The sequence below is a fragment of the Arachis stenosperma genome, chromosome 4 (genome assembly GCF_014773155.1).
Source record: "Arachis stenosperma cultivar V10309 chromosome 4, arast.V10309.gnm1.PFL2, whole genome shotgun sequence".
In the NCBI taxonomy this organism is placed as follows: Eukaryota; Viridiplantae; Streptophyta; class Magnoliopsida; order Fabales; family Fabaceae; genus Arachis; species Arachis stenosperma.
The window spans coordinates 80905479-80922890 of record NC_080380.1 but is presented as its reverse complement, the minus strand read 5'-3'; the positions used below and the strand labels follow the sequence as shown (position 1 = coordinate 80922890).

The 17412-nt window shown below is 40.6% G+C and overlaps 2 non-coding genes across 2 annotated transcripts; one reads left to right on the top strand and one right to left on the bottom strand.

Moving 5' to 3' along the window:
* The first annotated feature begins 2358 nt into the window (after positions 1-2358).
* Positions 2359-2466, top strand: LOC130977298 (small nucleolar RNA R71). Its single transcript, XR_009084997.1, has one exon. It is a non-coding gene; the product is annotated as a small nucleolar RNA R71 (small nucleolar RNA).
* A 9917-nt stretch (positions 2467-12383) lies between these two features.
* LOC130978202 (small nucleolar RNA R71) lies at positions 12384-12487 on the bottom strand. The gene has a single exon (XR_009085858.1). It is a non-coding gene; the product is annotated as a small nucleolar RNA R71 (small nucleolar RNA).
* Positions 12488-17412: the final 4925 nt, after the last annotated feature.

The window sequence follows — 17412 nt, the reverse complement described above, 5'->3', positions numbered from 1 at the left end:
GGTAGGGTTCGGTCATGTAGGGGTGGGTTTGGGAGGGAAAGTGGTTTGAATTTGAATGGTGAGGTAGGTGGGGTTTTATGAAGGATGGATGTGAGTGGTGAAGAGAATAGTGGGATTTGATAGGTGAGAGGTTTTTGGGGAAGAGTGGTAGAGGTGATTGGTGAATGGGTGAAGAAGAAGAGAGAGGGTGGTGGGGTAGGTGGGGATCCTGTGGGGTCCACAGATCCTGAGGTGTCAAGGAAAAGTCATCCCTGCACCAAATGGTATGCAAAAATGCGTTTTGAGCCAATTCTGGCGTTAAACGCCGGGCTGGTGCCCATTTCTGGCATTTAACACCAAGTGCTTGCCCATATCTGGTGTTTAACGCCAGTCTGGTGCCCCTTTCTGGCGTTAAACGCCTAGAATGGTGCCAGACTGGGCGTTAAACGCCCATCTGCTAGCCTTACTGGCGTTTAAACGCCAGTAGGTTCTTCCTCCAGAGTGTGCTATTTTTCTTCCTGTTTTTCATTCTGTTTTTGCTTTTTCAATTGATTTTGTGACTTCTTATGATCATCAACCTACAGAAAACATAAAATAACAAAGGAAAATTAGATAAAATATAACATTGGGTTGCCTCCCAACAAGCGCTTCTTTATTGTCAGTAGCTTGACAGTGGGCTCTCATGGAGCCTCACAAATGCTCAGAGCAATGTTGGAACCTCCCAACACCAAACTTAGAGTTTGAATGTGGGGGTTCAACACCAAACTTAGAGTTTGGTTGTGGCCTCCCAACACCAAACTTAGAGTTTGACTGTGGGGGCTCTGTTTGACTCTGTTTTGAGAGAAGCTCTTCATGCTTCCTCTCCATGGTGACAGATGGATATCCTTGAGCCTTAAACACAAAGGATTCCTCATTCACTTGAATGATCAGGTCACCTCTATCAACATCAATCACAGCCTTAGCTATGGTTAGGAAGGGTCTGCCAAGGATGATAGATTCATCCATGCACTTCCCAGTCTCTAGGACTATGAAATCAGTGGGGATGTAATGGCCTTCAATCTTCACCAGAACATCCTCTACAAGTCCATAAGCTTGTTTTCTTGAATTGTCTGCCATCTCCAGTGAGATTCTTGCAGCTTGTACCTCAGAGATCCCTAGCTTCTCCATTACAGAGAGAGGCATGAGGTTTACACTTGACCCTAAGTCACACAGAGCCTTCTTGAAGGTCATGGTGCCTATGGTACAAGGTATTGAAAACTTCCCAGGATCTTGTTTCTTTTGAGGTAATTTCTGCCTAGACAAGTCATCCAGTTCTTTGGTGAGCAAAGGGGGTTCATCCTCCCAAGTCTCATTTCCAAATAACTTATCATTTAGCTTCATGATTGCTCCAAGGTATTTAGCAACTTGCTCTTCAGTGACATACTCATCCTCTTCAGAGGAGGAATATTCATCAGAGCTCATGAAAGGCTGAAGTAAGTCCAATGGAATCTCTATGGTCTCATTTTGAGCCTCAGATTCCCATGGTTCCTCATTGGGGAACTCATTGGAGGCCAGTGGACGTCTATTGAGGTCTTCCTCAGTGGCGTTCACTGCCTCTTCCTCCTCTCCACATTCGGCCATGTTGATGGCCTTGCACTCTCCTTTTGGATTTTCTTCTGTATTGCTTGGAAGAGTACTAGGAGGGAGTTCAGTAATTTTCTTGCTCAGCTGTCCCACTTGTGCCTCCAAATTCCTAATGGAGGACCTTGTTTCAGTCATGAAACTTTGAGTGGTTTTGATTAGATCAGAGACCATAGTTGCTAAGTCAAAGTGGCTCTGCTTAGAATTCTCTGTCTGTTGCTGAGAAGATGATGGAAAAGGCTTGCCATTGCTAAACCTGTTTCTTCCACCATTATTGTTGTTGAAACCTTGTTGAGGTCTCTGTTGATCCTTTCATGAGAAATTTGGATGATTTCTCCATGAAGAATTATAGGTGTTTCCATAGGGTTCTCCCATGTAATTCACCTCTTCCATCGAAGGGTTCTCAGGATCATAAGCTTCTTCTTTAGATGAAGCATCCTTAGTACTGCCTGGTGCATTTTGCATTCCAGACAGACTTTGAGAAATCAAATTGACTTGCTGAGTCAATATTTTGTTCTGAGCTAATATGGCATTCAGAGTATCAATCTCAAGAACTCCTTTCTTCTGATTTGTCCCATTGTTCACAGGATTCCTTTCAGAAGTGTACATGAATTGGTTATTTGCAACCATTTCAATTAGCTCTTGAGCTTCTGCAGGCGTCTTCTTCAAATGAAGAGATCCTCCAGCAGAGCTATCCAAAGACATCTTGGATAGTTCAGAGAGACCATCATAGAAAATATCTATGATGCTCCATTCAGAAAGCATATCAGAAGGACACTTTCTGATCAATTGTTTGTATCTTTCCCAAGCTTCATAGAGGGATTCTCCTTCCTTCTGTCTGAAGGTTTGGACTTCCACTCTAAGCTTACTCAATTTTTGAGGTGGAAAGAACTTTGCCAAGAAGGCATTGACTAGCTTTTCCCAAGAGTTCAGGCTTTCTTTAAGTTGTGAGTCCAACCATGTCCTAGCTCTGTCTCTTACAGCAAAAGGGAATAGCATTAGTCTGTAGACCTTAGGGTCAACCCCATACCCCATTGTCACTATTGCAAGAATTCAGCTAAGAATGATGAGGATCTTCCAATGGAAGTCCATTTGCTCCAATGGTAGGGATAGAGATGCTTCTCCCATAGAAGTCGGGAGTAGGTGCAGTAAAGTCACCCAGCACCTTCCTTGCATTGTTGGCATTGTTGTTGTTTTCGGCTGCCATGGGTTCTTCTTCTTTGAAGATTTCTGTTAGTCCCCTACAGAGAGTTATGCCTTAGCTTCTCTTAGCTTTCGCTTCAAGGTCCTTTCAGGTTCAGGGTCAGCTTCAACAAGAATGCCTTTGTCTTTGTTCCTGCTCATATGAAAGAGAAGAGAACAAGAAAATGGAATCCTCTATGTCACAGGATAGAGATTCCTTGAGGTGTCAGAGGAAAAGAAAAATAGAGGAAGAGGTAGAAGAATTCGAACTTAGTGAGATAGAGTTCGAATTGTGCATTGAGGAGAGTGGTACTCCCATAAATAGAAGGATGCGAGAAGAGGGGAAGAAATTTCGAAATTAATTAAAAAGATTTTAAAAACATTTAGATTTTAAAAACATTTTGAAAACTTTAATTGATTTTCGAAAACCAAGAGTGGGAAAGAATCAGTAATTTTTGAAAAAGATTTTGAAATTAGAAATCAAAAGATATGATTGAAAACTATTTGAAAAAGATATGATTAAAAAGATATGTTTGAAAAATTATGGTTTTTAAAAAGATATGATTGAAAAGATATGATTGAAAACAATTTTAAAAAGATTTGATTTTAAAATTAATGACTTGCCTAACAAGAAAAGATATGATTCCAACATTAAACCTTTCTCAACAGAAAAGGCAACATACTTGAAATGTTCAATCAAATCATTAATTGTTAGCAATTATCTTTAAAAAAGGAAAGAAATTGATTTGAAAAGATTTGATTGAGAAGATATGATTTGGAAAAGATTTGATTTGAAAAACTTTGAAAACTTGAAAATTTGAAAACTTGAAAAAAAATTGATTTGAAAACAAAATCTTCCCTCTTGTGCCATCCTGGCGTTAAACGCCCAGAATGGTGCACATTCTGGCGTTTAACGCCCAAAGCACTACCCTTTTGGGCGTTAAACGCCCAGCCAAGCACTCTGGCTGGCGTTTAAACGCCAGTTTGCCTTCCTCACTGGGCGTTTTGAACGCCCAGCTTTTTCTGTATAATTTCTCTGCTGTATGTTCTGAATCTTCAATTCTCTATATTATTGACTTGAAAAGACACAAATTAAAAATATTTTTGGAATTTTAATAATGAGGAATAATGCAACTAAAATCAAATAACAATGCATGCAAGACACCAAACTTAGCAGTTTGTATACTACGGACACTAACAACATGAGAATGCACATGAGAAACAACAAAACACTCAAGTCAAGAGAATTCAAAGATCAGAGCAAGGAAGTCATCAAGAACATCTTGAAGATTAATGAAGACACATGCATGAATTCGAAAAATGCAAGAAGAACAGAAACATGCAATTGACACCAAACTTAAAATGAGACACTAGACTCAACAAGAAACATACAATATTTTTTTGGTTTTTTTTTATGATTTTGTGAATTTTTTTTGGATTTTTCGAAAATTAAGTAGAAAAGAAAATAAAGGTATCAAAATTCTTAATGAGAATTCCAGGAATCATGCAATGTTAGTCTAAAGCTTTAGTCTAAAAGAATTAGACATGGTGATGATAAGAACATCACCTTGAAACACTAGAATTCATTCTTAAGAACTCTGAAAAATACCTAATCTAAGCAACAAGATGAACCGTCAGTTGTCCATACTCGAAACAATCCCCGGCAACGGCGCCAAAAACTTGGTATGCAAAATTGTGATCATCAATGGCGCCATCAACATGGTACGCTCATTGCAATCTCAACTCTTTATCACAACTTCGCACAACTAACCAGCAAGTGCACTGGGTCGTCCAAGTAATAAACCTTACACGAGTAAGGGTCGATCCCACGGAGATTGTTGGTATAAAGCAAGCTATGGTCACCTTGTAAATCTCAGTCAGGCAGACTCAAATGGTTATGGATGATATATGAATAAAACATAAAGATAAAGATAGAGATACTTATGTATTCCATTAGTGAGGATTTCAGATAAGCGAATGGAGATGCTTTGTCCCTTCCGTCTCTCTGCTTTCCTGCTGTCTTCATCCAATCCTTCTTACTCCTTTCCATGGCAAGCTGTATGCAAGGGTTTCACCGTTATCAGTGGCTACCTCCCATCCTCTCAGTGGAAATGTTCAACGCACCCTGTGACGGCACGGCTATCCATCTGTCGGTTCTCAATCAGGCCGGAATAGAATCCAGTGATTCTTTTGCGTCTGTCACTAATGCCCCGCCCTCATGAGTTTGAAGCTCGTCACAGTCATTCAATCATTGAATCCTACTCAGAATACCACAGACAGGGTTTAGACCTTCCGGATTCTCTTGAATGCCGCCATCAGTTCTAGCTTATACCACGAAGATTTCGGTTAAAGAATCCAAGAGATATCCACCCAATCTAAGGTAGAACGGAGGTAGTTGTCAGGCACACGTTCATAGGTGAGAATGATGAGTGTCACGGATCATCACATTCATCAAGTTGAAGAACAAGGGATATCCTGGAACAAGAACAAGCGGAATTGAATAGAAGAACAATAGTAATTGCATTAATACTCGAGGTACAGCAGAGCTCCACACCTTAATCTATGGTGTGTAGAAACTCCACCGTTGAAAATACATAAGAACAAGATCTAGGCATGGCCGAATGGCCAGCCTCCCAAAGTGATCAAAAGATCTAAAGATCAAAAGATTCCAAAGATCAGAAGATGAAAATACAATAGTAAAAGGTCCTATATATAGAGAACTAGTAGCCTAGGGTGTACAAAGATGAGTAAATGACATAAAAATCCACTTCCGGGCCCACTTGGTGTGTGCTTGGGCTGAGCATTGAAGCATTTTCGTGTAGAGACTCTTCTTGGAGTTAAACGCCAGCTTTTGTGCCAGTTTGGGCGTTTAACTCCCACTTTGGTGCCAGTTCCGGCGTTTAACGCTGGAAATTCTGAAGGTGACTTTGAACGCCGGTTTGGGCCATCAAATCTTGGGCAAAGTATGGACTATCATATATTGCTGGAAAGCCCAGGATGTCTACTTTCCAACGCCGTTGAGAGCGCGCCAATTGGGCTTCTGTAGCTCCAGAAAATCCACTTCGAGTGCAGGGAGGTCAGAATCCAACAGCATCTGCAGTCCTTTTCAGTCTCTGAATCAGATTTTTGCTCAGGTCCCTCAATTTCAGCCAGAAAATACCTGAAATCACAGAAAAACACACAAACTCATAGTAAAGTCCAGAAAAGTGAATTTTAACTAAAAACTAATAAAAATATACTAAAAACTAACTAAATCCTACTAGAAACATACTAAAAACAATGCCAAAAAGCGTACAAATTATCCGCTCATCATTAACTAAGTTAACGTGGACTCTTACGTGGCCACTTATGATCATAGGCCAACGTTAGTGATAATGTTAAGTGTCACTAACGTTGGCTCAAAGTCCCCTTCTTCACGTTAGAGTTCACGTTAACTTAGTTAACGTGACTCTTAACGTGGGCAATGATGGCTTCGAGAGCGTTATTGGCAATCACTTTTCTCATTAACTTTGCAAGTTACCTCCCATTCCACGTTAGTGGCCACGTTAATTAGATTAACGTGACTGCTAAGTAGTTCTTCCTTGCTTCCTTTGGTCCTGAAATCAAGCAATAGAGTGCATCAAAGTTCTAGTCCAAGTCATGGGTAATGCAACATACAATTTGTCACTAAACTTATGCAAAATCCTCATGAAATCATGTAAAATGCACAATGTATGCTTGAATCAAGGTATAAGTGAATATCTACCCAAAACTAGCTTATTTCCTAAGAAAATCATGAAACTACCCTAAAAACAGTAAAGAAAAGGTCAGTGAAACTGGTCAAGATGCCCTGGCATCACAACACCAAACTTAAAGCTTGCTTGTCCCTAAGCAAGTACTGGAACAAGAGAATGATGAATAGATTGCCAAGAGAAATGAGTCATTCTTGGAAGTCATGTCACTGATTTTACGGTGGTTTCCTGCATAGCAACTTAGGTTCATTCCATTACTGGCTTTCAGTTATCATGTCCTAAAACACTGACTTTGCTTACATTCCATGAGACTTTTATTGATCCTTTTATTGTCATTCCAGGGCTTATTTGTGTTCTTCAAGCTAAGTGCTCTATAAGGGGGCAACTCTTTAAGATAAGCTTTCAGCCAACACTCCCGAACCAGTTGGTTCAAGGTGCTAGGTGTTGAGACACCCCTAAGGACTTACTCCCTCAAGTCTCTCCCCCATACATACACACCACAGGCATCTGGTTCATTTATTTTCCTTCTTGAGACCTTGGTGTCCAGCACCTCTTTGGGTTACTAAATGCTCTATAGTGAGGGTTACTCTTGATAGTGGACTTTCAGCTGATAATCCCGAGTTAGTTAACCCAAGTTACCAAGTGATAAGGCACCTGATGAGCGGATAATTTATACGCTTTTTGGCATTGTTTTTAGGTAGTTTTTAGTAAGTTCAAGCTACTTTTAGGGATGTTTTCATTAGTTTTTATGTTAAATTCACATTTCTGGACTTTACTATGAGTTTGTGTGTTTTTTCTGTGATTTTAGGTAATTTCTGGCTGAAATTGAGGGATATGAGCAAAACTCTGAAAAAGGCTGACAAAAGGACTGCTGATGCTGTTGGAATCTGACCTCCCTGCACTCGAAATAGATTTTCTGGAGCTACAGAACTCCAAATGGCGCGCTCTCAACGGCGTTGGAAAGTAGACATCCAGAGCTTTCCAGCAATATATAATAGTCCATATTTTATTCGGAAATTGACGACGTAACTTGGCGTTGAACGCCAAGTACATGCTACTGTCTGGAGTTAAACGCCAGAAACACGTCATGATCCAGAGTTGAACGCCCAAAACACGTTATAACTTGGAGTTCAACTCCAAGAAAAGCCTCAGCTCGTGGATAGATCAAGCTAAGCCCAAGCATACACCAAGTGGGCCCCGGAAGTGGATTTATGCATCAATTACTTACTCATGTAAACCCTAGTAGCTAGTCTAGTATAAATAGGATGATTTACTATTGTATTAGACATCTTTTGACAGTTTAATCTTTTGACTGTTTAGCCTTTGATTATTCGGTCTTTTGATCATTCAGGGGACTGGCCATTCGGCCATGCCTGAACCTTTCACTTATGTATTTTCAACGGTGGAGTTTCTGCACACCATAGATTAAGGGTGTGGAGCTCTGCTGTACCTCAAGTTTCAATACAATTATTATTACTTTCTATTCAATTCTCTTTTATTCTTATTCCAAGATATACGTTGCACAACACTTTGATGAATGTGATGATCCGTGACACTCATCATCATTCTCACCTATGAACGCGCGTGATTGACAACCACTTCCGTTCTACTTTAGGCCGAGCGCATATCTCTTAGATTCCCCAACAGAATCTTCGTGGTATAAGTTAGATAGATGGCGGCATTCATGAGGATCCGGAAAGTCTAAACCTTGTCTATGGTATTCCGAGTAGGATTCTGGGATTGAATGACTGTGACGAGCTTCAAACTCCTGAAGGCTGGGCGTGATGACAAACGCAAAAGAATCAAGGGATTCTATTCCAACCTGATTGAGAACCGACAGATGATTATCCGTGCTGTGACAGAGCATAGGAACGTTTTCACTGAGAGGATGGGATGTAGCCATTGACAACGGTGATGCCCTACATACAACTTGCCATGGAAAGGTGTAAGAAGGATTGGATGAAAGCAATAAGAAAGTAGAGATTCGAAAGGATTCCAGCATCTCCGCATGCCTATCTGAAATTCCCACTATTGATTTACATAAGTATTTCTATCCCTTTTTATTTTCTATTTATTATTAATTTTCGAAATCCATAAACCAATTTAATCTGCCTAACTGAGATTTACAAGGTGACCATAGCTTGCTTCATACCAACAATCTCTGTGGGATCGACCCTTACTCACGTAAGGTATTACTTGGATGACCCAGTACATTTGCTGGTTAAGCTGAATGAAGTTGTGATCATAAATTCCAATAGAGCTGATGAGCGGATAATTTATACGCTTTTTGGCATTGTTTTTAGTATGTTTTTAGCAATTTTAGTTGAGTTCTTAGTAGATTTTTATTAGTTTTTAGTTAAAATTCACTTTTCTGGACTTTACTATGAATTTGTGTGTTTTCTATGATTTCAGATATTTTCTGGCTGAAATTGAGGGACCTGAGCAAAAATCTGATTCAGAGACTGAAAAGGACTACAGATGCTGTTGGATTCTGACCTCCCTGCACTCGAAGTGGATTTTCTGGAGCTACAGAAGCCCAATTGGCGCGCTCTCAACGGCGTTGGAAAGTAGACATCCTGGGCTTTCCAGCAATATATGATAGTCCATACTTTGCCCAAGATTTGATGGCCCAAACCGGCGTTCAAAGTCACCTTCAGAAATTCCAGCGTTAAACGCCGGAACTGGCACCAAAATGGGAGTTAAACGCCCAAACTGGCACAAAAGCTGGCGTTTAACTCCAAGAAGAGTCTCTACACGAAAATGCTTCATTGCTCAGCCCAAGCACACACCAAGTGGGCCCGGAAGTGGATTTTTATGTCATTTACTCATCTCTGTAAACCTTAGGCTAATAGTTCTCTATAAGTAGGACCTTTTACTATTGTATTTTCATCTTCTGATCTTTGGAACCTTTTTCTTAAGATCTTTTGATCACTTTGGGAGGCTGGCCATTCGGCCATGCCTAGACCTTGTTCTTATGTATTTTCAACGGTGGAGTTTCTACACACCATAGATTAAGGTGTGGAGCTCTGCTGTACCTCGAGTATTAATGCAATTACTATTGTTCTTCTATTCAATTCCGCTTGTTCTTTGTCCAAGATATCACTTGTTCTTCAACTTGATGAATGTGATGATCCGTGACACTCATCATCATTCTCACCTATGAACGTGTGACTGACAACACCCTCCGTTCTACCTTAGATTGGGTGAATATCTCTTGGATCCTGATACACGATGCATGGTTGATCGCCTGACAACCGAATGCTCGCCTGACAACCGAGCCAGCCATTCCGTGAGATCAGAGTCTTCGTGGTATAGGCAAGAACTGATGGCGGCATTCAAGAGAATCCGGAAGGTCTAACCTTGTCTGTGGTATTCTGAGTAGGATTCAATGATTGAATGACTGTGACGTGCTTCAAACTCCTGAAGGCGGGGCGTTAGTGACAGACGCAAAAGAATCAATGGATTTTATTCCGACCTGATCGAGACCGAGATGGATAGCCGTGCCGTGATAGGGTGCGTTGAACATTTCCACTGAGAGGATGGGAGGTAGCCACTGACAACGGTGAAACCCTTGCATAAGCTTGCCATGGAAAGGAGTAAGAAGGATTGGATGAAGACAGTAAGAAAGCAGAGAGACGGAAGGGAAAGCATCTTCATACGCTTATCTGAAGCTCTCACCAATGATATACATAAGTATCTCTATCTTTATCTTTATGTTTTATTCATATATCATCTATACCCATTTGAGTCTGCCTGACTAAGATTTACAAGGTAACCATAGCTTGCTTCATACCAACAATCTCCGTGGGATCGACCCTTACTCGCGTAAGGTTTATTACTTGGACGACCCAGTGCACTTGCTGGTTAGTTGTGCAAAGTTGTGTTTATGCCATGGTATTGAGCACCAAGTCTTTGGGGCCATTACTAGGGATTATTTGAGTTGTGAAAAGTAGTGATCACAATTTCGCACACCAAGTTTTTGGCGCCGTTGCCGGGGATTGTTTCATGTATGGACAACTGACGGTTCATCTTGTTGCTTAGATTAGGTATTTTTCTTCAGAGTTCTTAAGAATGAATTCTAGAGTTTCATGATGATCTATTGAAATCTGGCTGGCTGTGAAGCCATGTCTAATCTTATTGGACCGAGTTTTCAACCTATCATCACAAGAGCTTGTTGATCTCTATCAATCTTGCTATTGGAGCAATGATCTGCTAAGGCTTGGCTGGCCATTGGCCATGTCTAGTGTTTTGGACCGAAGCTTTCTTTGAAAGCTTGGCTGGCTGTGAAGCCATGTCTAATTCCTGGACCGGAGTCTTAGACTAACATTGCAATGATTCCTGGAATCCATATCAAGAATTCTGAAACTTTCATTTTCTATTTTCATATAATTTTCGAAAAAGCACAAAAAAATTACAAAACCATAAAAACCAAAAAAGATTTTATGTTTCTTGTTTGAGTCTAGTGTCTAAATTTAAGTTTGGTGTCTTGCATGCATTGTTTATTTGATCTTGGTTCTATTTTCAAGTCAATAGTACAGGGAACTGAAGATTCAGAACATGCAACAGAGGAATTACACAGAAAAAGCTGGGCGTTCAAAACGCCCAGTGAAGAAGGACAGACTGGCGTTTAAACGCCAGCCAGGGTGCCTGGTTGGGCGTTTAACGCCCAAAAGGTTATGCACTGGGCGTTAAACGCCAGAATGTGCACCATTCTGGGCGTTTAATGCCAGGATTGCACAAGGAGAGGATTTTGCTTTCCTTTTTCAAAGATACTTGCTAACAATTAATGATTTTGATTGAACAATTCAAGTATGTTGCCTTTTCTGTTGAGAAAGGTGAATGTTTGAATCATATCTTTTCTTGTTAGGCAAGACATTAATTTTTAAAATCAAATCTTTTTTTTTTTAAATTGTTTTCAAATCATATCTTTTCAATCATATCTTTTTAAAACCATAACTTTTTAATCATATCTTTTTTTTTAATCACATCTTTTTCAAAACATTTTTAATCATATCTTTTTGATTTCTAATTTCAAAATCTTTTTCAAAATTACTTGGTTTCTTTCCCACTCTTTTTTTCGAAAATCAATTAAAGTTTTTCAAAATGTTTTCAAAATCTTTCACTTAATTTTCAAAAATTTCTTCCTCTCTTCTCACATCGTTCTATTTATGGAGTACCACTCATTCTCAATGCACAATTCGAACTCTATCTGATTAAGTTCGAATTCTTCTACCTCTTTCTTCTATTTTTCTGTTCCTCTGACACCTCAAGGAATCTCTATACTGTGACATAGAGGATTCCACATTTTCTTGTTCTCTTCTCTTTCATATGAGCAGGAACAAGGACAAAGGCATTCTTGTTGAAGCTGACCCTGAACCTGAAAGGACCTTGAAGCGAAAGCTAAGAGAAGCTAAGGCACAACTCTCTGTAGAGGACCTAACAGAAATTTTTAAACAAGAAGAACCCATGGCAGCCGAAAACAACAACAATGCCAATAATGCAAGGAAGGTGCTGGGTGACTTTACTGCACCTACTCCCGACTTCTATGGGAGAAGCATCTCTATCCCTGCCATTGGAGCAAACAACTTTGAGCTTAAGCCTCAATTAGTTTCTCTAATGCAACAGAATTGCAAGTTCCATGGACTTCCATTGGAAGATCCTCATCAGTTCTTAGCTGAATTCTTGCAAATCTGTGACACTGTCAAGACTAATGGGGTTGACCCTGAGGTCTACAGACTTATGCTATTCCCTTTTGCTGTAAGAGACAGAGCTAGAATATGGTTGGACTCACAACCTAAAGAAAGCCTGGACTCATGGGAAAAGCTAGTCAATGCCTTCTTGGCAAAGTTCTTTCCACCTCAAAAATTGAGTAAGCTTAGAGTGGAAGTCCAAACCTTCAGACAGAAGGATGGAGAATCCCTCTATGAAGCTTGGGAAAGATACAAACAATTAATCAGAAAGTGTCCATCTGACATGCTTTCTGAATGGAGCATCATAGGTATTTTCTATGATGGTCTCTCTGAATTGTCCAAGATGTCTTTGGATAGCTCTGCTGGAGGATCTCTTCATCTAAAGAAGACGCCTACAGAAGCTCAAGAGCTAATTGAAATGGTTGCAAATAACCAATTCATGTACACTTCTGAAAGGAATCCAGTGAACAATGGGACAAATCAGAAGAAAGGAGTTCTTGAGATTGATACTCTGAATGCCATTCTGGCTCAGAATAAAATATTGACTCAACAAGTCAATCTGATTTCTCAAAGTCTGTCTGGAATGCAAAATGCACCAAGCAGTACTAAGGATGCTTCATCTGAAGAAGAAGCCTATGATCCTGAGAACCCTTCAATGGAAGAGGTGAATTACCTAGGAGAACCCTATGGAAACACCTATAATTCTTCATGGAGAAATCACCCAAATTTCTCATGGAAGAATCAAGAGAGACCTCAACAAGGTTTCAACAACAATAATGGTGGAAGAAACAGGTTTAGCAATGGCAAGCCTTTTCCATCATCTTCTCAGCAACAGACAGAGAATTCTAAGCAGAACCCCTCTGACTTAGCAACCATGGTCTCTGATCTGATCAAGACCACTCAAGTTTCATGACTGAAACAAGGTCCTCCATTAGGAATTTGGAGGCACAAGTGGGACAGCTAAGCAAGAAAGTTACTGAACTCCCTCCAAGTACTCTTCCAAGCAATACAGAAGAAAATCCAAAAGGAGAGTGCAAGGCCATCAACATGGCCGAATTTGGAGAGGAAGGAGAGGAAGTGAACGCCACTGAGGAAGACCTCAATGGGCGTGCACTGACCTCCACTGAGTTCCCAAATGAGGAACCATGGGAAACTGAGGCTCAAAATGAGACCATAGAGATTCCATTGGACTTACTTCTGCCCTTCATGAGCTCTGATGAGTATTCTTCCTCTGAAGAGGATGAGTATGTCACTGAAGAGCAAGTTGCTAAATACCTTGGAGCAATCATGAAGCTAAATGACAAGTTATTCGGAAATGAGACTTGGGAGAATGAACTTCCTTTGCTCACCAAAGAACTGGATGACTTGTCTAGGCAGAAATTACCACAAAAGAGACAAGACTCTGGGAAGTTTTCAATACTTTGTACCATAGGCACCATGACCTTCAAGAAGGCTCTGTGTGACTTAGGGTCAAGTGTAAACCTCATGCCTCTCTCTGTAATGGAGAAGCTAGGAATCTTTGAGGTGCAAGCTGCAAAAATCTCACTAGAGATGGCAGACAACTCAAGAAAACAAGCTCATGGACTTGTAAAGGATGTTTTGGTGAAGATTGAAGACCACTACATCCCTGTTGATTTCATAGTCCTAGAGACTGGGAAGTGCATGGATGAAACCATCATCCTTGGCAGACCCTTCCTAGCCACAGCAAAGGCTGTAATTGATGTTGATGGAGGTGAACTGATCATTCAAGTGAATGAAGAATCCTTTGTGTTTAAGGCTCAAGGATGTCCCTCTGTCACCATGGAGAGGAAGCATGAAAAGCTTCTCTCAAATCAGAGTCAAATAGAGCCCCCACAGTCAAACTCTAAGTTTGGTGTTGGGAGGCCACAACCAAACTCTAAGTTTGGTGTTGAACCCCCACATTCAAACTCTAAGTTTGGTGTTGGGAGGTTCCAACATTGCTTTGAGAAAATGTGAGGCTCCATGAGAGCCCTCTGTCAAGCTACTGACATTAAAGAAGCGCTTGTTGGGAGGCAACCCAATGTTATATTTTATCTATTTTCTTTTGTTATTTTATGTTTTTTGTAGGTTGATGATCATAAGAAGTCACTAAATCAATTGAAAAAAAGCAAAAACAGAATGAAAAACAGGAAGAAAAACAGCACACCCTGGAGGAAGAACCTACTGGCGTTTAAACGCCAGTAAGGCTAGCAGGTGGGCGTTTAACGCCCAGTCTGGCACCATTCTGGGCGTTTAACGCCAGAAAAGGGCACCAGACTGGCGTTAAACGCCAGGAAAGGGCAAGAACCTGGCGTTAAACGCCAAAAATGGGCACCAGCCCGGCGTTTAACGCCAGAATTGGCTAAAAACGTGGTTTTTCATGCCATTTGGTGCAGGGATGACTTTTCCTTGACACCTCAGGATCTGTGGACCCCACAGGATCCCCACCTACCCCACCACTCTCTCTTCTTTTTCACCCATTCACCAATCACCTCAACACCTCTTCCCCAAAAACCCTTCACCTATCAAATCCCATCTTTCTCTTCACCACTCACATCCATCCTTCATAAAACCCTACCTACCTCACCCTTCAAATTCAAACCACTTTCCCTCCCAAACCCACCCATACATGACCGAACCATGAGCCCCTCCTTTCCTATATAAACCCTTCTTCACCCCTTCATTTTCACACAACCTAACCACCACTTCTCCCTCTCTTTGGCCGAACACAAAGCCATTCCCTTCTTCCTCATTTCTTCTTCTTCTACTCTCTTCTTTCTTCTTTTGCTCGAGGACGAGCAAACCTTTTAAGTTTGGTGTGGTAAAAGCATTGCTTTTTGTTTTTCCATAACCATTTATGGCATCCAAAGCCGGAGAAACCTCTAGAAAGAGGAAAGGGAAGGCAAAAGCTTCCACCTCCGAGTCATGGGAGATGGAAAGATTCATCTCAAGGGTGCATCAAGACCACTTCTATGAAGTTGTGGCCTTGAAGAAGGTGATCCCCGAGGTCCCTTTTTTACTCAAAAAGAGTGAATATCCGGAGATCCGACATGAGATCCGAAGAAGAGGTTGGGAAGTTCTCACCAACCCCATTCAACAAGTCGGAATCTTGATGGTTCAAGAGTTCTATGCCAATGCATGGATCACCAAGAACCATGATCAAAGTGTGAACCTGGATCCAAAGAATTGGCTTACTATGGTTCGGGGGAAATACTTGGATTTTAGTCCGAAAAATGTAAGGTTAGCATTCAACTTGCCTATGATGCAAGGAGATGAACATCCTTACACTAGAAGGGTCAACTTTGATCAAAGGTTGGACCAAGTCCTCACTGACATTTGTGAAGAGGGCGCCCAATGGAAGAGAGATTCAAGAGGGAAGCCAGTTCAATTGAGAAGGCATGACCTCTAGCCCGTGGCTAGAGGATGGTTGGAGTTTATCTAACGCTCAATCATTCCCACTAGCAACCGGTCCGAAGTTACTCTAGACCGGGCCATCATGATTCACAGCATCATGATTGGAGAAGAAGTGGAAGTTCATGAAGTTATAGCCCAAGAACTTTATAAGGTGGCGGACAAGTCCTCTACCTTAGCAAGGTTAGCCTTTCCTCATCTCATTTGTCACCTCTGTTATTCAGTTGGAGTTGACATAGAGGGAGACACCCCCATTGATGAGGATAAGCCCATCACTAAGAAAAGGATGGAGCAAACAAGAGACCCCTCTCATCATGAGATCCCTGAAATGCCTCAAGGGATGCACTTTCCTCCACAAGACTATTGGGAGCAAATCAACACCTCCCTAGGAGAATTGAGTTCCAACATGGGACAACTAAGGGTGGAGCACCAAGAACATTCCATCCTCCTCCATGAAATTAGAGAAGATCAAAGAATCATGAGAGAGGAGCAACAAAGACAAGGAAGAGACATTGAGGAGCTCAAGCACTCCATAAGATCTTCAAGAGGAAGAACAAGCCGCCATCACTGAGGTGGACCCGTTCTTTAAACTCCTTGTTCTTTATTTTTTTGTTTTTCGAAAATTTATGCTTTATGTTTGTCCATGTTTGTGTCTTATGATCATTAGTGTCTTCGTGTCTATGCCTTAAAGTTATGAATGTCCTATGAATCCATCACCTTTCTTAAATAAACAATGTTCTTAATTGAAAAGGAGAAGAATTGCATGAATTTTGAATTTTATAACAGTTTAATTATTTTGATGTGGTGGCAACACTTTTGTTTTCTGAATGTATGCTTAAACAGTGCATATGTCTTTTGAATTTGTGGTTCATGAATGTTGGCTCTTGAAAGAATGATGAAAAAGGAGACATGTTACTGAGGATCTGAAAAATCATAAAAATGATTCTTGAAGCAAGAAAAAGCAGTGAAAAAAAAAAAGAGGCGAAAAAAAAACGAAAAAAAAAGAGAAAAAGAAAGAAAAAGAAAGAAATAAAGTTATGATCCAAGGCAAAAAGAGTGTGCTTAAGAACCCTGGACACCTCTAGTTGGGGACTCTAGCAAAGCTGAGTCACAATCTGAAAAGGTTCACCCAATTATGTGTCTGTGGCATGTATGTATCCGGTGGTAATACTGGAAGACAGAGTGCTTTGGGCCACGGCCAAGACTCATAAAGTAGTTGTGTTCAAGAATCATCATACTTAACTAGGAGAATCAATAACACTATCTGGATTCTGAGTTCCTAAAGAAGCCAATCATTCTGAATTTCAAAGGATAGAGTGAGATGCCAAAACTGTTCAGAGGCAAAAAGCTAAAAGCCCCGCTCATCTAATTAATTCTGATCTTCATAGATGTTTTTGGAATTCATTGCATATTCTTTTCTTTTTATCTTATTTGATCTTCAGTTGCTTGAGGACAAGCAACAATTTAAGTTTGGTGTTGTGATGAGCAGATAATTTATATGCTTTTTGGCATTGTTTTTAGTATGTTTTTAGCAATTTTAGTTGAGTTCTTAGTAGATTTTTATTAGTTTTTAGTTAAAATTCACTTTTCTGGACTTTACTATGAGTTTGTGTGTTTTTTTGTGATTTCAGGTATTTTTTGGCTGAAATTGAGGGACCTGAGCAAAAATCTGATTCAGAGACTGAAAAGGACTGCAGATGCTGTTGGATTCTGACCTCCCTGCACTCGAAGTGGATTTTCTGGTGCTACAGAAGCCCAATTGGCGCGCTCTCAACGCCGTTGGAAATTAGACATCCTGG